The sequence below is a fragment of the Bos indicus genome, chromosome 19 (assembly GCF_029378745.1).
Source record: "Bos indicus isolate NIAB-ARS_2022 breed Sahiwal x Tharparkar chromosome 19, NIAB-ARS_B.indTharparkar_mat_pri_1.0, whole genome shotgun sequence".
NCBI classification, from domain to species: domain Eukaryota; kingdom Metazoa; phylum Chordata; class Mammalia; order Artiodactyla; family Bovidae; genus Bos; species Bos indicus.
Window position 1 is genome coordinate 38,276,350 of NC_091778.1, and position 21,088 is coordinate 38,297,437.

The 21,088-nt window shown below is 49.2% G+C and overlaps 1 long non-coding RNA gene and 1 pseudogene across 2 annotated transcripts; one reads left to right on the top strand and one right to left on the bottom strand.

Moving 5' to 3' along the window:
* Positions 1-1,184: 1,184 nt before the first annotated feature.
* Positions 1,185-11,641, bottom strand: LOC109574572 (uncharacterized). 2 transcript variants are annotated; one of them, XR_011562044.1, is made up of 5 exons: positions 8,167-11,641; positions 5,160-5,237; positions 4,033-4,135; positions 3,512-3,618; positions 1,185-2,643 (listed from the first exon to the last, which is right to left on the bottom strand). It is a non-coding gene; the product is annotated as an uncharacterized lncRNA (long non-coding RNA). The 2 variants fall into 2 exon arrangements; XR_011562043.1 differs by having other exon boundaries at positions 11,544-11,611.
* Positions 6,695-7,236, top strand: LOC139177561 (large ribosomal subunit protein uL23 pseudogene; annotated as a pseudogene).
* Positions 11,642-21,088: the final 9,447 nt, after the last annotated feature.

Sequence of the window (21,088 nt, forward strand, 5' to 3'; positions counted from 1 at the left end):
TTTTATATCTTGTCCATAATTTGTTCCAACCATGCATGCATGCAGTTATTTTTTCTCCCTTATAGTCTCTGTATTTTGTCCAGATGCAAGCATTGCAGCAAAGGGTCCCAGGTCCTAGGTCCCAGTCTGTCTCAGACTTCCCATGCCAGCCTACCCCTTGCTTTCTCTTCTCTCCCAGCACCCCCTTTCTGGGGCCTCTGAACCATTTGCATCTCCCCAAACATATCAAGCTTTGCCTTGCCTTGGTGCCTTTGTACATGCCCTTCATGCCACCTGGCAGCTCCTTCCTCCATGACTGCCTGGTGAACACTTGCTCGCCACTGGACCCTTCACCCACCTCACTGTCATTCCCTTCTTGAAGATTTCTGAAATGGAATTGACACCTCTCCCATCAATATTCCCTCAGAGTTACTTGGCCTCACTTTGTTCTCCCTTCTCTTCCCAGACTGTGAATTCCTAGAAGACAGGGGCAGTCTTCTTTGGTCCAGTGCCTAACACTCAGGAGGAGCGCGATGTATGAGTGTATGGTTTGAATGAATGATTTCCATAGGAGGTCAGGTGGGGGGTAAGGGAGATCAAGTGGGGATAGGGTGATTCCAGCTGGGAGGAGTGGGGCAGGGGGTACAGCTTTTAAGGAGAAGGTGGGTGTGGGTTCTTGAGCTGGATGTTGATGACAGCTTGGAGAACAGTCTCCCGGACCCATATCTAAGGCTCTATACGGCAACTTACATTCTGCTAAAGAGGAACGGCAAGTTGGTGGGAAAGTCTGTATATTTAATAAATGATGCTGCCATATCGATGGTCCATCTGGAAGAAAATAAAGCCACATCCTCCCCTCTCACCTGACACCACCTGCAAAACAGATCCCTGATGGGTGAAAAATCAAAGCTAAAAATATTAGGAGAAAAATTAGAAGAATAATTTTTTAACCTTGCAGGGACAGAAGACCCAGAAGTCTTACAAAAGAGAAAGATTTTTTTTTTACAGAAGAACATTTTTCTGGGTGACATATGTTTCCACAAACAGAAAGGCCAACAGCATACTTTAAAAAATACTGTTAGCACAGCCAAAAAAAAAAAAAATACTGTTGCCACATATGCGTAACAGACAAAGGGCTAATATCCTTACTATGAAAAAAATTATAAGCCAATAAGAAAAAAACAAAAAATAAGAGTGGGCAGAAGTAGAAATAAGCAGTTGACAGAAAACATATGTAAAAAGAGATTTAGCCTCAGAAGGCATCAGGGAAATACAATTTAAAACAACGAGACAGATATTTTAAAAATTTATTTTATTAAAATATAGTTGGTTTACAATGTCGTGTTAATTTCTGGCGTACAGCAAAGTGATTCAGCTGTACGCGTATGTATAATATATAGTCCTTTTCATATTCTTTTTCATTGTGGTTTATCACAGGTATTGACCATAGTTCTCTGGGCTATGCAATGAGGACCTTGTTGCTTATCCATTCTGTATTTAATAGTTTGCATCTGCACATCTCAGACTCCCAATCCGTCTCTCCCCCACCCCCTTGGCAACCACAAGTCTGTTCTCTGTGTCTGTGAGTTTGCTTCTGTTTTGTAGATAAGTTTATTTGCGTCACACTTTAGAGTTTACACACCAGTTCAGTTCAGTCGCTCAGTCGAGTTGGACTCTGCGATCCCATGGACTGCAGCACGCCAGGCTTCCCTGTCCATCACCCACTCCCGGAGCTCGCTCAAACTCATGTCCATCGAGTCGGGGATGGAGTCGGGGATGCCATCCAACCATCTCATCCTCTCTCATCCCCTTCTCCTCCTGCCTTCAGTCTTTCCCAGCATCAGGGTCTTTTCCATGAGTCAGTCCTTCGCATCAGGTGGCCAAAGTATTCAGTCCTTCAGCATCAGTCCTTCCAATGAACATTCAGGACTGATTTCCTTTAGGATGGACGGGTTGGATCTCCTTGCAGTCCAAGGGACTCTCAAGAGTCTTCTCCAACACCACAGTTCAAAAGCATCAATTCTTTGGCGCTCAGCCTTCTTTATAGATTTTACACATAAGTGATATCACATGGTATTTGTCTTTGTGACTTAGTGTGATAATCTCTAGGTCCATCCACGTTGCTACAAATGGCATTATTTCATTCCTTTTTATGTCTGATAGTATTCCATCTCCTTTATCCAGTCATCTGTTGATAGACATTTAGGTTGTTTCCATGTCTTGCCTATTGTGAACCGTGCTGCTATGAACATAGGGTGTATGTTTCTCTTTGAGTATAGTTTAGTCAGGATATATGCCCAGGAATGGGATTGCTGGATCATATGGTAGTTCCGTTTATAGTTTTTTGAGGAACATCCATACAGTTTTCCATAGTGGCTGCACCAGTTTACAGTCACACCAATGTAGGAGGGTTTTCTTTACTCCAAATCCTCCCCAGCATTTGTTATTTCTAGATTTTTTAATGATGACCATTCTGACCAGTGTGAAGTGGCACCTCATTGTAGTTTTGATTTGCATTTCTCTAATAATTAGCAAGATTGAGTATCTTTTCATGTGACTGTTGGCCGTCTATATGTCTTCTTTGGAGAAATATCTCTTTAGGTCTTCTGCCCATTTTTTGATTGCGTTGCTCATGTTTTTCGTTATTGTTGCAAGTTGCATGAACTGTTTGTATATTTGGAAATTAAGCCCTTGTCAGTTGCATGAGAACAGTTTTAGATTTACAGAAAAAATTAAACAGATAGTACAGAGAGTTCCCATCGATATCCCTTGTCCCACCCCATACAGTTTCCCCTAATATTAACAACTTATATTAGCATGGATGTATGTTACAATTAAAGAAACAATAGTAAGATTTCCCTGGTGATCTAGTGCCTAAGATTCTCTGGTCCCAATGCAGGAGGCCCAGGTTTGATCCCTGGTCAGGAACTAGGTCCGACATGCTGCAACTAAAGATCCCAGTAGTGATATACTATTGTTACACACAAATGTTATTCACTCAGTCATTCTTTGTGCCCCCATGGACTGTAGCCCACCAGGCTCCTTTGTCCATGGAATTCTCCAGACAAGAATACTGGAGTGGGAAGCCATTCCCTTCTCCAGGGAATCTTCCCAACCCAAGGATTGAACCCAAGTCTCCTTCTTTGCAGGTGGATTATTTACTGTCTGAATCACCTATAGTGATATATTATTGTCAACTAAAGTCCATACTTCTATTCGGATTTTCCTAGTTTTTACCATGTTTTGTCCCAGGATCCCATTTGGGATACCTCATCACATTTAGTCTCGGACTGTTCTTATTTTTGATGACGTGACAGTTTGAGGAGTACGGTCAGGTTGTTTTTTTTTTTTTTGTAGAATACCCTCTGCTGGAATTTGTCTGATCTTTTTCTCATAGACTGGGCCTATGCATTTGGGGGAGGTTGACTACAGAAGTGAAGTGGCATTCTCATCACATCATGTTAAGGATATGTATGTAATTGTTTAGTCGCTAAGTTGTGTCCAACTCTTTTGAGACCGTATGGACTGTTACTTGCCAGGCTCCCTTGTCCATGGGATTTCCCAGGCAAGAATACTGGAGTGGATTGCCATTTCCTTTTCCAGGGAATTTTCCCAATCCAGGGATTGAACCCACGTCTCCTGCATTGACAGGTAGATTCTTTACCACTAAGCCACCAGGTAAGCCCACATATATAATGGGGAAGAACAAATTTGACTCCATATTGGATCTCTTTCTTTTACTTTATACTTCTGTATTCTATTGTTTTTTCTACAAGTTAATCCCTGAAAGGATGTTACCTATATCTTAAAATATACATAATGGCTCATCTCTGGGAACCCTGCCTCCCAGGCCTGAGCATGAAGCTAATATACCTTGTTTAGTAATCAGGTAGTATCCTGACCAGGCTATCTGTGAATGGCTGAAGGAAAGAAGAAATGAACACATCCTCTCCAGGGTCTGGCTAGAACCAGGAATTATTTGGAGCAGCTTATTCCTGTTTTTACCTCCTCACCTTCCCTTCTCTGTTCTATAAAAGGGACTAGCATCCATACCTGGGCCAGACAGTTCTTTGGGACACTGGTCCACCACCTTGGTCTGCTGGCTTTCCAGATGAAGTTGCTGTTACTTGCCCCAGCAACTCATTGACTTACTGGCCTGTTGGCAGTAAACAGACTGAGCAACAATGTCAACAATGACCGTCGATGTTGACCTGGATTACCTGGTTGCGGTTGTCTTTGTCAGGCTTTTTCTCTGTAGTTATCCCTCACTCCCTAGCCTGCCTCTTCCATGCTCTACTCTTTAAAAGGATGTCGTTACGTACAGCCCACAGTTAAGGAGGGAGGGATGAAATGCCTCTCTTTTAGGATGAACTGACTGCATCATTTACCTGGAATTCTTCTTTCCCCTTTTATTAACTTATTCAATCATTTATTAAAACCACTGTGGACTCGTGTATATTTATTTCATGCTTTGGGTTGTAATCCAATACTACTTTATTATTTCTGTTGTTCAAATCCCTGTGACGTATTTTTTACCCTTTGGATTGAAAAAATTAAAAGACTGATGAACAACCAGGGCTGTGGCACCTGTGGGGTGCTGGCTGCTCAGAGTGTGAACTGCTGTCCCTTTGGAACTGGAATTGCATTTTCTGACTAAAGCCCTGGAAGGAAAAAGAGACGAGCAAATGTATATCGTCTAAGCCCATTTTATATAAAAAAGAAGGAATATCTGAAAAAAGAAATCTCTCTCTCTCCCTCTGTCTCCTGACAGTCATACTGGCTCAGCCTCATTCCATTCTTCCAAGGGGTCTCTGCAACCCCTTCCTATGCTCAGTGGCTTTTTGGTGCCCTTAGAATAACATTCAAACAGTGGTCTACAGCGCCCTCTATTGGGCATCAACTCAAACGTCCCTCCTTCAAGAGCCCTTCCCTGGCAGTTCCACCCAAACCAGCCTGGTCCCTGCCCCAGAACCCATCACTCCCAGCCCATCACCCCACCATTCCCCCCAGTCCCCACCCAGAGATTGCATCACTATCTGAAATGTTCACTCTCTATTGTCTGCCCCCTCACTAGAATGTAAGCCCCATGAGGGCAATGGGCATGGTGGTGGTTGTCTTGTTTTCCCGTAGCCCAGGCTTAGCACAGGGCTCAGCACAGAGTGGGTTTCAATTCTTCCTACCTGCTTAGTGAACAGCCTTAGAACAATAAGGCGAGACAGTGCTCCTTCAGCCACGTTAGTGATCTCAGGGGTGTGGGGCTGGAAAGGGAAGGAGGAGTTTATCAAGTTTTTCTTTAGATACCTCTGGTTTGTTTAGCTGTTACAAAGAACATGTAGTATGGTGGTTTGTAATTAAAAAGAAAATCAAATAAAGTTAATTAAAAAAAGAGAAAAGAAAGAAATTAAAGTTTTCATTTCCTGGGGGGAAAAATAAGAAAAAAACAGAAGGTTTTACATGAGAAGTTGGTTGTGAGAGAGCATGGGTAGTCTCCTGAGATGAGCGGCTGAAGAGGACTGGAGAATATGGTGGCAGAGGGACAAGACAAGGAGGTTCTAGAATTCTTATAAGAGGGGACTGGGTAGAAGGGGTGGGAGGAAGAGGCAGAGATAGGAGATCTGGAGTTGTCTGTAGGTTGTGCTGGGGTGGTTGGTGGGGAGCCTGACCAGTGGGAGTGACTAGGTCACTCCATGACACCACCACTGGGATTTAGCCAGCCTCATAATCCAGTCCCTGGCCCCAGCCACTTTTAGGGGTCAATCATCTCCCCTCTCTTGGCTTCAGTTTTCCCAGCAACAAAATAGGGATTGATGCAGGAGTCACTAAAGTTTTCCCAGCTCAGATGACCACTTCAGTGGGCACTGACTCCTGGGGCCCTAGGAAACTTGAATTGGGTCAGAGTCCTTGACAGTCCCTTGGACAGCAAGGAGATCAAACTCCTTTAGGTCAGTCTTAAAGGAAATCAACCCTGAATATTCATTGGAAGGACTGATGCTGAAGCTGAAGCACCAATACATTGGCCACTGACTCATTGGAAAAGACCCTGATGCTGGGAAAGACTGAGGAGTGACAGGAGAAGGGAGTGACAGAGGATGAGATGATTGGATGGTATCACTGACTCGGTGGACATGAGTTTGAGAAAACTCAGGGAGATAGTGAAGGATAGGGAAGCCTGGTGTGCAGTACTCCATGGGGTTGCAAAGAGTCGGACAAGGTTTAGCGACTGGACAAGAGTCTGCAAGCAATCTCCCCTCTCATCATCGGAGCGCTCAAGATGGCCAACAGAGGGCGCTGCGGCATCGCCGTACCCCGAGCGGTTTGCTGAAGCTGAGGTTTTGGGTGTGCCCCGCGGATCACTGCGTCCCTATCAACCAGATCTTCCTCTCTACAGCCCTGGTCACACTAGTATCCACAGAACTCGAGTATCTGGTTCTCTGAGCCTGGACCCCACGCTATTATCAGTTGCTGAGTCCAGATGAAACACAGGCCTATGGGCCACACAGTAAGGGGCGTGGACTTACTCAAATAAGCTATATTAGGAAGTCAGGCTGGACATTTTATCTGTCTGCCCAGAACTGTCACATCCTGACCCATGATTAAGACTCTGCCAAATCCAGATTATAATCTAGATTCTGATACTTGCTCATTTTGTGACCTTGGCAAGGAAGCCCCTAAATGTTCTAAGTCCACTTTCCACTTCTAAAGTGGAAAGCCGCTTTTCATGAAGATGGCGCCGAAGGCGAAGAAGGAAGCCCCTGCTCCTCCTAAAGCTGAAGCCAAAGCAAAGGCTTTGAAGGCCAAGAAAGCAGTGTGGAAAGGTGTCCACAGCCACAAAAAAAAGAAGATCCGGACGTCGCCCACCTTCCGGCGGCCCAAAACACTGCGGCTCAGGAGGCAGCCCAAATATCCTCGGAAGAGCGCCCCTAGGAGAAACAAACTTGACCACTATGCCATCATCAAATTCCCCCTCACCACCGAGTCAGCCATGAAGAAAATAGAAGACAACAACACACTGGTATTCATTGTGGACGTCAAGGCCAACAAGCACCAAATTAAACAGGCTGTGAAGAAGCTCTATGACATTGATGTGGCTAAGGTCAATACTCTGATCAGGCCTGATGGAGAGAAGAAGGCATATGTTCGACTGGCTCCTGACTATGATGCTTTGGATGTTGCCAACAAAATTGGCATCATCTAAACTGAGTCCAGCTGGCTAATTCCAAATATAAAAGTTTTCACTATAAAAAAATAAATAAATAAATAAAGTGGAAAGCCAGTATCTCCAACACCACAAGATTGTTGTAGGAGTTAAATCAGGTATGTAGTAATAACTATAATAGTGAATACTGAGTAGTGCCAGGAAACTCTTCTAAGTGTATTGCATGAATTGATTTGTTTAATCCTCACTATAAGCAGATGAAAAGCTATGAAAAACCTAGACAATGTATTAAAAAGCAGAGACATCACTTTACTGACAAAGGCCTATCTAGTCAAAGCTATGGTTTTTCCGGTAGTCATGTACGGATGTGAGAGTTGGACCATAAAGAAGGCCGGGTGCAGAAGAATTAATGCTTTCAAACTGTGGTGCTGGAGAAGACTCTTGAGAGTCCCTTGGACAGCAAAGAGATCAAAGCAGTCAATCCTAAGGGAAGTCAACCCTGAATATTCATTGAAAGGACTGTTGCTGAAGCTGAAGCTCCAATACTTTGGCCACCTGATGCAAAGAGCCAACTCTTTGGAAAAGACCCTGTTGCTAGAAAGATTGAGAGCAAGAGGAGAAGCGAGTGACAGAGAATGAGATGGGTGGATGGCATCACTGACTCAATGGACATGAGTGAGCAAACTCAGGGACACAGTGAAAGACAGAGAAGCCTGGAGTGCTACAGTGCATGGGGTTGCAAAGAGTCGGATATGACTTAGTGACTGAACAAGAACAATAGCAGATAAGGTCTGTCCTATTCTTATCCCCATTTTATAGATGGAGACATAACCCTTGCTGTAAAGGAAATTCTAGTCCAGTGGGGAGACAGAGAAGTGAACAAAAATCCTTTGAGCCAAATTAGTCTGTACTGTTCAATGAAATGAGAATTTAAGCCATAAATATTTAAGCTCTAACGGGGTCCTCATAATCCCCCCATGAGCCTATTTTACAGATGAGGAAACTGAGGCCCGAGAGGCTGCAGCACTCACCCAAAGATGCACAGCAGAAATGGTAGAAGCAGCATTGTCTGATTCTGGTGTCTACGCTCTTCCCCGAAAATAAACACAAATATAATTTAAACCCAGACACTCACCATGTAATTATGTTTTTCTGAAAAGCCCCCTGCCCTTCCTTACAAATAAAGCCTCCGAACCCCTAAACATCCTCTACACAGATATTCAGGGCCAACTGTGTCTTTCTACCCACTGCTCTGCCTCTGGATTTACAGAGTGAGGAGCGAGATTACTTCTGCCTGGTAAGACTGGAAAAGGATTCACCCAAGAGGTGATGCTCAAGGTGGGACTTGAAGGATGTATAGAAGTGTGCCGAGAGAACAGGGAAGGAAGCCCACCCAGGAAGAGGGCATGAATGAAGGTGTTGGGTGTTCATGTTGGAGGAGGCAGGGAGGTGTTCTTGGTAGGGAGTAGGGTGAATAAAGTCCGAAGGCAGGGCCACCCAAGGAAGCTGTTTGGGGACCAATAAGGGCAGGAGGCCTGGGGTTGGGGGACCAGAAATGGTACAGAAAACGCAGGATGAAACCATATTTCGGGGAAGACAAAACTCTGACTAAAGGGTTGCTACATTGACTGTGTATCCTAGGGACCTGCTGGTGGTAAAACCACTACCAATAGCCACCTGAGCTGAGCTGTCTCCTCCCAGCCAGTCACACAGCAGGACCCTTGCCAGTCCTGCCCATCTCAGGGGCTGGGTGGGATCTGTTGCTTAGGGCACCTCACTGGCAGCCCACCCTGGCACAGAGACTGTGTGTAACCCACCCAACTCCTATGTGAAGCTGAGTTGTGTTTGCTTGTGCCCTGAGGCTGTGTGTAGACAAATGTGTGTGAGTTTTGAGTGCGTGTGAAGACGGAAGTATGCAGTTGCACATGTGAGTGTATATTCAGTGTATATTCCATGGGCCAAGGGTGAGGGTGCACAGGGCTGGGGCCCAGGACTCTGCATTTCTGCATTTGGCGGAGGCTGCTGTACTCTTGCGCCTGCGTGCAAGTGCAGCTGAGTGGAGGGAGAGTTCCGTGCGTGTGACTGCGCTTTGATGTCGTTTTAGTCACTAAGTTGTGTCTGACTCTTTGCGACCCCATGGACAATAGCCCACTAGGCTCTTCTGTCCATGGGATTTCCTAGGCAAGAATACTGGAGTGGGTTGCCATTTCCTTCTCCAGGAGATCTTCCCGACCTAGGGATCAAACCTGCGTCTCCTGCATTGGCAGGTGGATTATTTGCAGGGACGCTCATGTGACTGTCCTTTAGGAGGCACCTGGGTTGTGGGAGATGGAGAGAAGCTAGCGCCTAGAAACGGCTCAGCATCCTGTGAGATCCAAATTCTAGGGTTGCTTAGAAATGGCCAAACCAGGAGGCATGTGCAAATCAGATGAAAGTGATATGCAAATAAGGCGCCTTTTTCCTCTTCTGGGCTGGTGCCCCAGGAATCCTCCCAGAGCCCCGGGGCAGAGAAAGTGGGGATCTGAGGGTGCTGGGAGCAGAACTTCTTGTTACCTTGGTCTCTCGAGACCAGCTCGTGGATTAAGGCTCAGAACCCCATGAGATTCCATGGCCACTGGAGGCTTTTAGGTGTCATCCTGCCTAATTCCCAGATGTGGGTGTAGCAGGGAGGGAGGCGGGCGAGAGGAGCTAGGGGAGCTGGGTGGGAGCACCCAGGCCCACCGAGGAGAATGGATGTCACAGCGACAGCTGGCTCAGTCTGCATTCGCTGGTCAGGCACAGTTGTTGGGGCGCCAAGGCGAGGGATCAAGGGGAGACAGAAGGCCTGGCAGTGGGCGGGCAGGGCCCCTTGGGGCTTCCCCAGGTGCGGGTGCTCAGAGCACAGACTGATGGAGCTGGGGAGGCCTACACGGGTCTCTGCCGACCCCTCTCTGTGTGCAGGGGCCTTGAGGTCCAGGAAGCAAGGGCAGATTTCCCAGCATGACCTCATGGGGCAGACACTGGCCCAGTCTCCCTGCTCCCCTTGTGGGCTGCATCCTGGCTCACCCACATGTGTTGCACCAGCAGTGCACACACCTGCACCGCACACCCTCACTGATGCCTCATGCATCTTCTGCGTGCAGCACACTCACCAGCATGGAGGACTGAGAGCCCAGCACGCCCCTCTCCCAGGCCTGAACATCTGCCCATAGTGTGCACTCTCCCACCCAGCCTTTGTCCCTTACACCCAAGGGCTTGTCTGCAGACGGCCAGGGCAGAGGGACTCACGGGTGCTTCCTCAGCCCCACCAGCTCCCCAAAGCACTGCTGCCACTGCCGGGCATGCTGCCAGCTCTTCCCTGATCTAGTTTCAGATTCACATGCAGTTCAGGCTCCAGCTGCCCCTAGAGGAGGGGTGAGGGGTTCGCCTGCCTCCCAGGTCATTTGTCCCTATGACAGGTCTCTTCCCTGGGGGAGAGCCTACTGCCCCTCCACTGGGCTCCTGAGGGCAGAGGCTGTGTCTCCTCCTCAGACAGACTGCCCGCCCTGCCCGGAGCCAGCACTGGGCTCCGCACAATCTTAATGGTGTGGGGTGACTGGACAAACAACCTCAGTCTATGATTAAGCCAAAGGTCAAAAGTCAGATCTCATGAGGGCCAGGATCGGACATCCAGCATGACCAGGACAGAGTCCTGCTATCCCAGAGACAAGGGCAGAGGTATCTCCCGACACTGCTTTGCTCACAGGTCCCTCCTGCTGCCCAGGCAGCTGTAGCCCCGGACAGCAGTGACCCCAGTCTTGTCCAGGGGCTCAAGCTCCTTCCCAGGAAGGCTTCCTCAGTGTCAGCTTCAAACCTCCCCCACGCTCCACAGCATTTCCTCTCATTGGGCTTCCTGGGGCTCTCACAGGAGGTCTCCTAATCTTACAGTTTTCCAAGATGTATTGTCCCTGTTGGAATTTTTTAAAATTAAAAAAAAAAAAAGTGAAGCCCAGAGGGATTGCAGCGACTACCCCAGGCCCGTCACCTTATGGGTCAACAGGCTGATAGAAAGGAAGGGCCTGCCCGAGGCCCCCGGGAATTGAGGGCAGAGGCTCTGTCTCCTGGCTCTAGACCCTCCCCGTTCTGGCAGCCTCTCACGCGTCTTCTTCCACCCTGGTCCTGCGCTCAAGCCCCTCCTGAGGATGAGTGTAGGCCTTTGGCTTCAGCCCAGTGCCCACCTGGCCCCGTTTAGCAGTCTCCCTTGACATGGGCTGCTGAGTGAGCTTACAGTTGGGGGAGAGTAGGTAGGTAAGGGTGGAGCTGGGGGAGGGCAGCGAGCCCCTGCGGAGACCCCCTGTGGGGAGCTGACCCTCCCCTGGCCTGGTCACACCCCGAGGGGCCCTGCTCAGATAGAGGGGTGGCCCTGCTGCCTCGGGAGCTGTGGACTCACCGGCAAGTGGTGGGTGGCTGGAGAGCGTTGCAGGAGGACATGACCCGCTCCCTCTGCCCCAGGCCTCCTGGGAGGTGTGGGGAGCGGCCAGGCGCCTGGCTGCCAGACCACAGCCCCAGTGCCAACAGGAAGCAGAGTCTCTCTCAGCGAGCCTCCAGCCTCACGGAGAAAACAGTGCCCCAACCTGAGGCAGCTCCAGGGTGAAGGGGAGACACAGCCCCTGCCCTCAGGGAGCTCAAGTTTAAAGCAGACAGCCCATCCCGCTTCCCTTTGGTAATTCAGAAGCCCGCACTCCCAGTGCAGTTTGTGTACAAGCTGTTTCCCCCGCCAGCATCAGGCCCACACCTAGCTTGTTCCCGGCTGTCTCTGGCCCCCAGCAGACGTGTTGAGATGTGTTGGACTGAACAGGGCAGGGACAGTCACAGTCCAGCTCAGGGAAACCCAGGTCTTCTCCCCTCTGCAGGTCCAGTCAGTTGCCAGGAGCTACTGGTTTTTCTCCAAAAATCACAGGCTTAGCCCATCTGGACTTCCTGCCACTCCCAGGCCAGCCTTTCCAATCTCTTCTCCTCACTGCAGTCAGAGTGGTCCTTCCAAGACCCACATCTGAACAATCACTTCTGGGCCTAAACCTTCCATGGCTCCGCACTTCCAGCTCCTCGTCTGGCATTCACAGCCTTTCACTCCTGGTCTCACAGGGCTTCTGTACCTCGTCCCAGTCTTACACGTTCCCTCCAATACCCCCAAGCCTCTCTTCTCCCTCTGCCCACCCGAGGATGAAGGATGTCTGCTCTGCGCTCCTGTAGCCTTCTGTCTCTCTGAGTATTTGTCTTGGGTGCAGGGCCTGGCACCTGCTTACCTTTAAGTCTCCATATGCTTGCCAGGGCTCAGACTCAGAGAGATGGACAAACAGCCGCTGTCTAACACCCAGCCTTCCCCACTCTGCTTCCTACCCATCCATCCAGACCCTTGCTCACCCTGCTCTGAGTACCTTCCTATCACCTATCACAGTTGGGGTTGATCTCGTTTGCGGACTGCCAGCCTCGGCCCCTGGCAAGTGAGCTGGAGATGGCTGAGACTCCATCTCTGCCTGGAGTGTGCTGGTCCTGCTGTCTGAGCACCAGCCAGCAGCCCTGGCTAAGTGGGTACTTTTCATGAACTGCCTCTTTTTCCTGGGAGCCCTGGGCAGGCAGCTCCAACACTCTGGCCCATCTGACACACAGGTCAGCAGAGACCTCGGCAACTTGTCTAGGGACATAGTGTCAGTCGCTGGGGGGTTGAGATGGGGGTGCAGGCTCCATCTGCTGCCCTGCGCCTCGTCCAGAACAAGGCAACACCCTCAGGACACCAAGGGTCCGGAGCCGCCTCCAGACCCTGCCTCTGTCCCTTGTGCTCCTGCTCTTCCCGGACACGTCTCCTGTTCCTCTGCCTGGAGATCAGGGCCAGTGGGGGAGGGCAGTCAGCAGCTGCCGGAGCAGATGGACAGCAGTGGCCAAGTCAGAGACAGGGAGCAAGGTCAGACAGCAGAAACAACTTCCAGACCCTGGCCTCTTGGGGACAAGACCCGTGTCTTGTTTCTGTGAAAATGAATGAATCTTCCCCCCGGGGAGCAGGGAAGGATTCCCTTTGTCCAGCCAGAAGAGGCTGCTGTGATGGTGGAGGGGCGGAGACATCTGGCTGGAGGCAGGGGAAAGGCAGAGATGAAGAGTACCCGGGGCTCCATGGAGCCCCGCTGGGCAGGAAAGAGTTAAGCCCACCCCCTGGCCAGCCTGCTCACTCAGGCCTCCGCGCGGTGTATGCTTTGGCTCAGGGAGCTGGCTCTGTTTGTCTGAGGTGTCCCTTCTTCGCCCTCCTTCCCAGGGCTATTGGCAGGCCCTCGGCCCCACAGGCCACCAGCTGTGCAGTTCTCAGGGCTGTGTCTGGGGCGATGGGGCGTGAGAACAGCTGGGGCTGGGGGTGCAGAGCATCGAGGCGGTGGGGCAGGGCCCTGGGCCTGCCGTAGTCACACAGAGGGGCTCTCACCTCCTGGGGCACCCCGCTGTGGGCTCTGTGCCGAGGGAGGAGGGCTTTTCCTTCCCTGCATGTGAAGGTAGAGTGTGAGCTGGGCACACTGGAGGGGCACGTGCTGGTGGCCTTCGCCATCAGAGAGGGCGAGAACTGGGGACAGGGCAGCTGCTTTCAGGCTGAATCCGGGCCCACTCTTTTCTCTGCTGGGGTGTGATGACCCAGCCACCTTCACCCCTCCGTGGCCTCCTCGGACTCACCAGACTAGGTTGGGGCGCAGATCTTTGCTCATACGATACCCTTTTCTCTCTTCTGAGTTCATATTCCAGATGGAATTGATGATTTGGTTGGTGTCTGTGTCTCTGAAATCCCTGCTCTGCTGCTTCAATATTGTGTTCACAGCACCAAACCGTGAGTGTCTGGCTCGGAGTGGGGGCTTAATTTAGAAAGGGGCGCAGGCCTCCCAGGATGTGGTCACGGCAGGATATTGTGTCTTTCCCCGGCTCATGGAAGTTCAGGTTCACGGCTCCCCATTGCCACCTCAGCCTGCCGTCCTCAGCCCTCCGGCATCTGCTTTCTAGTCTGATCTGTCCAGCCAAAGCCCTGTGGTAGAGACTTCCCTGGTGGTCCAGTGGTTAAGATTCTCTGCTTCCAATGCAAAGGGCAACAGGTTTGATCCCTGGTCAGGGAACTGAGATCCCATGCTGCCTCAGTGTGGTCAAATAAACAAATAAAGCCCCTGTTGTCAACAGGCACACCGTTCCCCAAATTCACCTCCCTCAGCCTGTCCCTCAGCCAGAGCAGTCCTTTCCCCTCCACTCCCAACCTTGGTTGCCTTCAAAATCCCACCAGAGTCAGCTCAGACCATCCCTCCTCTTGGAAGCTTCCTAAAGTGACTTCTTTATGGGGTTGGCCTCATCCTTGAGGATGTGAGTTCCAGCGATGGGTCTCAGCCTTGCCACCTCCCTCCGCACCCCCCATGCCTTAACCTTGTGCACATCTCAGCCCTTTGCTGAGAGGAAATCAAGAAAAGAAGAATCCACATGGGTCCCTGCCCAGGTTATTGGCTCTCTCGATGCTACAGTCCAGAGACGGCAGAGCTCTGCAACAGTCACGTTACAAAGACCCTCAGTGTCTGGTGTGGCAGAGGCAGGGCTAAAGGGGATACTCAGTGAGTCAAACCTTCATATAATCCCCTCCCTTGCTCATGATCAGAACTTGTGACTTGCTTCTAGTTGGTAGAATTTGAAAAAGATAAAGGACTTTTGCAGCTATAGTTAGGTTCCAAATCAGAGGATGAGTCATCAAAAGGGAGCTGATTCTGGGTGGGCCTGGCTTAATCAGATAAAAGCTCCTCAAAGGGAGAGTGAGGTCAGAGAGATCCTCTTGTTGACCTTGAAGAAGGAAACTGTCCTGTCATGAGAGGGCTGGGAGAGGGCCACATGGCAATGAAGTGTGGGCACCTTCTGGGAGCTGAGAGTAGCCCACGGCTGGCAGCCAGGAAGAAAATCGGGACTTCAGTCCTGTAGCCTCAGGAACTGAGCTCTGCCAACAATCACGTGAGCTCAGAAGAGGCCAAACTCAGGGAGGAATGCAGCCTGACGGACAACTTGACTACAGCCTGTGAGACCCAAACAGAGCATCCAATTAAGCTGGGCCCAGATTCTGACTCATGGGGACCATGAGATAATAAATGTGCATTGTTGTCAGTTGCTGAATTTGTGATAATTTGTTACTCAGTAACTAGTCTGGGAGTTCCAAAGAATAGCAGGACGAGATAAGAAAGCCTTCCTCAGCAATCAATGCAAAGATATAGAGGAAAACAACAGAATGGGAAAGACTAGAGATCTCTTCAAGAAAATTAGAGATACCAAGGGAACATTTCATGCAAAGATGGGCTCAATAAAGGACAGAAATGGTATGGACCTAACAGAAGCAGAAGATATTAAGAAGAGGTGGCAAGAATACACAGAAAAACTGTACAAAAAAGATCTTCATGACCCAGATAATCACGATGATGTGATCACTGACCTAGAGCCAGACATCCTAGAATGTGAAGTCAAGTGGGCCTTAGAAAGCATCACTACGAACAAAGCTAGTGGAGGTGATGGTATTCCAGTTGAGCTATTTCAAATCCTGAAAGATGATGCTGTGAAAGTGCTGCACTCAATATGCCAGCAAATTGGGAAAACTCAGCAGTGGCCACAGGACTGGAAAAGGTCAGTTTTCATTCCAATCCCAAAGAAAGGCAATGCCAAAGAATGCTCAAACTACCGCACAATTGCATTCATCTCACACGCTAGTAAAGTAATGCTCAAAATTCTCCAAGCCAGGCTTCAGCAATACGTGAACCATGAACTTCCTGATGCTCAAGCTGGTTTTAGAAAACGCAGAGGAACGAGAGATCAAATTGCCAACATCCCCTGGATCATTGAAAAAGCAAGAGAGTTCCAGAAAAACATCTATTTCTGCTTTATTGACTATGCCAAAGCCTTTGACTGTGTGGATCACAATAAACTGTGGAAAATTCTGAAAGAGATGGGCATACCAGACCACCTGACCTGCCTCTTGAGAAATTTGTATGCAGGTCAGGAAGCAACAGTTAGAACTGGACATGGAACAACAGACTGGTTCCAAATAGGGAAAGGAGTATGTCAAGGCTATATATTGTCACCCTGCTTATTTAACTTATATGCAGAGTACATCATGAGAAACGCTGGACTGGAAGAAGCACAAGCTGGAATCAAGATTGCTGGGAGAAATATCAATAACCTCAGATATGCCGATGACACCACCCTTATGGCAGAAAGTGAAGAGGAACTAAAAAGCCTCTTGATGAATGTGAAAGAGGAGAGTGAAAAAGTTGGCTTAAAGCTCAACATTCAGAAAACGAAGATCATGGCATCCGGTCCTATCACTTCATGGGAAATAGATGGGGAAACAATGGAAACAGTGGCAGACTTTATTTTTAGGGGGCTCCAAAGTCACTGCAGATGGTGACTGCAGCCATGAAATTAAAAGACGCTTACTCCTTGGAAGGAAAGGTATGACCAACCTAGATAGCATATTCAAAAGCAGAGACATTACTTTGCCAACAAAGGTCTGTCTAGTCAAGGCTATGGTTTTTCCTGTGGTCATGTATGGATGTGAGAGTTGGACTGTGAAGAAAGCTGAGCACCAAAGAATTGATGCTTTTGAACTGTGGTGTTGGAGAAGACTCTTGAGAGTCCCTTGGACTGCAAGGAGATCCAACCAGTCCATTCTGAAGGAGATCAGCCCTGGGATTTCTTTGGAAGGACTGATGCTAAAGCTGAAACTCCAATACTTTGGCTACCTCATGCGAAGAGTTGACTCATTGGAAAAGACTCTGATGCTGGGAGGGATTGGGGGCAGGAGGAGAAGGGGACGACAGAGGATGAGATGGCTGGATGGCATCACTGACTCGATGGACGTGAGTCTGGGTGAACTCCAGGAGTTGGTGATGGACAGGGAGGCCTGGTGTGCTGCAATTCATGGGGTCGCAAAGAGTCGGACACAACTGAGCGACTGAACTGAACTGAACTAGTCTGGGTGGGCTTGAGAACAACCAGCCTCAGGCAGAATGCTAGGGGGAGGGTCAAGGGGAGTGAGAAAACTGGAGGAGAGGGGACTGAATTCAGGCCTTCACACCCCACCTGCCACTGGGTTTACCCTGCCCAGTCTCTACCCATCTCCACCTCCAGACCTGGCTTGGCTGAATTGGGTGCTTAGACCAGTAAGTCTATGTGGAATCCAACTGGTCCCAGAAGGGGTCTTGCAGAGGGGCAGGGGTATACGGTTTGAGGGTCCTAGTCTCTCTGGGTCTCCTTCAATTCAAACCAAAGTTACAATAAGGTAAACTATATCCCCAACACACCCCCAACCTTAACACCAACTGCAAGGCCCCAAATTACCATACAGTCAAGTGAAACCCAGATCCTCCCCCATCACCCCCCTACAGAGCACCGGCGCCCGCCTGTGGCCCCGACGCCCCAGGGAGACAGCTGCTGCTCCCTCGGCTTTTCTTCTGTTGTTGGGACCAGGCAGACTTGGGGGGAAGAGTTCACAGCCTTCATGGTAGGTCGGCAGCTGGGGCTCCAGATGTGGGGGAGCCCCAAGCCTGGGGTTAGAGTTACACCCAAGTGGCTAGGCTGCTTTCCCAGGAGGATGGTGATGTCGGGGGGTGTCTGGGATTTGAGAGTCTGGGTTTGGGGGTGGAGGCGCTGCTTCCTACTCCTTCTAACCCCAGCTCTGCTCCTAGGCCCCCTCTGGATGTGGGTAACTTCAAATCAGCTAAAAGTAGGGTTTAGTGAGTGGGCCTCAGTCCCCACCCGACAGGCGTGCAAACCACTACCCCCTTTGGGTCCTTGCCTCTGAAGAGAACTGACCCAGATGTCCCCAGACTGTGCCGGAAGCCTTCAGCCACAGCAGCTGTGAGAGGAGGCTGAGCCCCTCTGCAAGCCCTTCCCTTTGTCCACAGTGAATGCATCAGGATTTGGTTTCTCTGCTCACACTCCCTCCCAACCCCCTGGCCCAGGGCTCCCATCCATCCTGTCTCAGGGCGGGCCTTGCTGGGGTACAGACAAAGAAGCCATCTCAGGTTCCCTTGTTGGGACACCTGCCCTTTGATCTGCCCTCCCTCCTGCCCCAGGGATCCCGAGGTGTCCTGGAGAAAGCACCATCCGGGGCCAGCACCAAGATAAGATCTGGGATGAGAGGGAGCCCAGGGCTCAACAGACTTTAAAGGGGTGCCGACAGCTGCCCCCTTCCTAGTGCACCTCTGTCTGTCTACCTGGGCTCCTTCCTTCCGTACTTGCCTGTGCTCCCCAAGCCTCATCTACTCTCAACGAAAGATGCCCGTGGCCTCTCAGAATGGAATCCCAAACCACCTGCTGCCACAAACTCACAGGGGACTCAGAGGCCCAGCCCCACTGAACCCTAATCTCCATCCTGGCAGGTGGCAGGGGCCTGGGCTCCTGCACATTCAGCAAGTTGCCAGGTTGACACCCTAGGGCTGCACCTGTCCCACCCCCAGAACCTTCAGGGCACAAGGTGTCCACCCTGAGATACCGCCCCTGCCCCCCAGTCCTTGGCACCACATGGGCACTGGGGGGAGCTCTGAACTCCTGGGAGGCCTCCAAGGGTAAGCCTCTCAGATAACAGGGTCTCCCTTCAGTCTTCTGGAGGGAAGAGGCCCTTCCCGACCCAGCAAAGCCCAGCTTTGGGTCTGCCCATTTTTTCTGCTCTTCCTGGGAGCTGCGAGCGTCTGGCAGGGTCCCTTGGCTTGGGCCACATGCAAGCCCTCTCTTTATCTTTTTTGTTGGTCTCTCAGAGCAGGCAGAGTTGCAAGCAGTTGAGTTTGAGCTCCTGGGTCAGACAGAGCCAGAGACTTTAAAATCCTTTAGCTTCTTCCCAGGATTGAGTAATACGGATTGTGTTTGCCCATCCTCAAAACAACCCCAAACAACCAGACAGAAGATGTAAAGGAAGGTCATCAAGGCAGTGGACATTAGGGGACAAAGGCAGTAATCCCGAGAAATGGAAACCATGTGCTGGGCCTAGAGAGGGTTTCCAGGCCATGCACAAGGAGAGACTGAGGCAGAGCCTGAGGGGCTCGTGGAGAGGAGGAGTGGACACGAGAATCCAAGCAGACCAAGGAGTCTAGAGTCCACAGGAAGGATACCTGAGAGGAGAGACCTGCTCAGAGGCTACCGCTAGATCTACAGAGGGCATCTCTTGAGTGTTACACAGAGAACCAATCAGCATATGCAGTTGAGAAAACTACCAACAGCCGGGAAAGAAATCCGAAAGGATTAGAGAGCAGTGTCCATCTGGGAATAGCACCTGTTTCCACAGCCTGACTGGAAAAACTCATAATTCATGCAGCATTGGGTAGACTATGCAGGAAGGTCTCACTTCAGTGATAGGAATGATTAGCCCGAGCATCACTCTGAATCTGTCTTTGTAAAAGAACAAAGTTGGAGAACTAACATTACCTGATTTCAGAACTTATAAATCTATAGTTCAGTTCAGCCACTCAGTCATGTCTGACTCTTTGCGACCCCATGGATTGCAGCACGCCAGGCTTCCCTGTCCATCACCAGCTCCTGGAGCTTACTCAAACTCATGTCCATTGAGTCGGTGATGCCATCCAACCATCTCATCCTCTGTCGTCCCCTTCTCCTCCCACCTTCAATCATTCCCAGCTACAGGGTCTTTTCAAATGAGTCAGTTCTTCACATCAGGTGGCCAAAGTATTGGAGTTTCAGCGGCAGCATCAGTCCTTCCAATGCACATTCAGGACTGATTTCCTTTAGAATGGACTGGTTGGATCTCCTTGCTGTCCAAGGGACCCTCAAGGGTCTTCTCCAACACCACAGTTCAAAAGCATCAATTCTTTGGCACTCAGCTTTCTTTATAGTCCAGCTCTCACATCCATACATGACTACTGGAAAAACCATAGCTTTGACTAGGCAGACTAATCAAGACAATATAGTATTGGCACAAAGATAGACAAATCGATCAATAGAATAGAATAAGTCCAAAAATAACCAACATATATGGGCAACTGATTCTCAACAAAGGTATAAAGGCAACTTAATTGAGAAAGTGTAGTTTTTTCAACAAATGGTGCTAAAACGATCAGATATTTGTATGTCCAAAACTCCCCACAGCCAAAAAACAAAAATCTTGACTCACATAATATACCATATATAAAATAAACTCAAAATCTGTCATAGACCTGAACATAAAACTTAAAATTATAAAACTTCTAGAAGAAAACATGAGAAAATATTTTAATTTTATTAATAAAATGTTAATTATTAACATTAATAAAAGATTGTTTATTTTATAATCTTGGGTTAGGCAAAGATTTCTTATATATGACATCAAAACTAGGATACATAAAAGAGTAAGTTAATAAACTGAATTTCATCAAAATAAAAATCTTTTCAGAAGACACCATTAAGAGAATGAAAAGACAGGCCCCAGACTGGGAAAAAGTATTTGCAAAACATATTTCTGATAAAGGACTTGTATCAAAAAAAAACAAAAAAGACTTGCATAAAAAAAAGGGACTTGTATCCAGAATACACAAAGAACTCTTGCTGCTGCTGCTAAGTCGCTTCAGTCGTGTCTGACTCTGTGCGACCCCATAGATGGCAGCCCACCAGGCTCCCCCGTCCCTGGGGTTCTCCAGGCAAGAACACTGGAATGGGTTGCCATTTCCTTCTCCAATGCATGAAAGTGAAAAGTGAAAGTGGCTCAGTCGCTCAGTCGTGTCCGTCTCTTTGTGACCCCATGGACTGTAGCCTACCAGGCTCCTCCGTCCATGGGATTTTCCAGGCAAGAGTACTAGAGTGGGGTGCCATTGCCTTCACTTGACATAAATAAAACCAACCAATTAAAAAGTGGGCAAATGATATGGACAGATACCTCCCCAAAGAAAACACACAGATGGCAAATAGGTATATGAAAACACACTCAACATCATTTGTCATTAAGGAAATTTAAATTTAATTGAA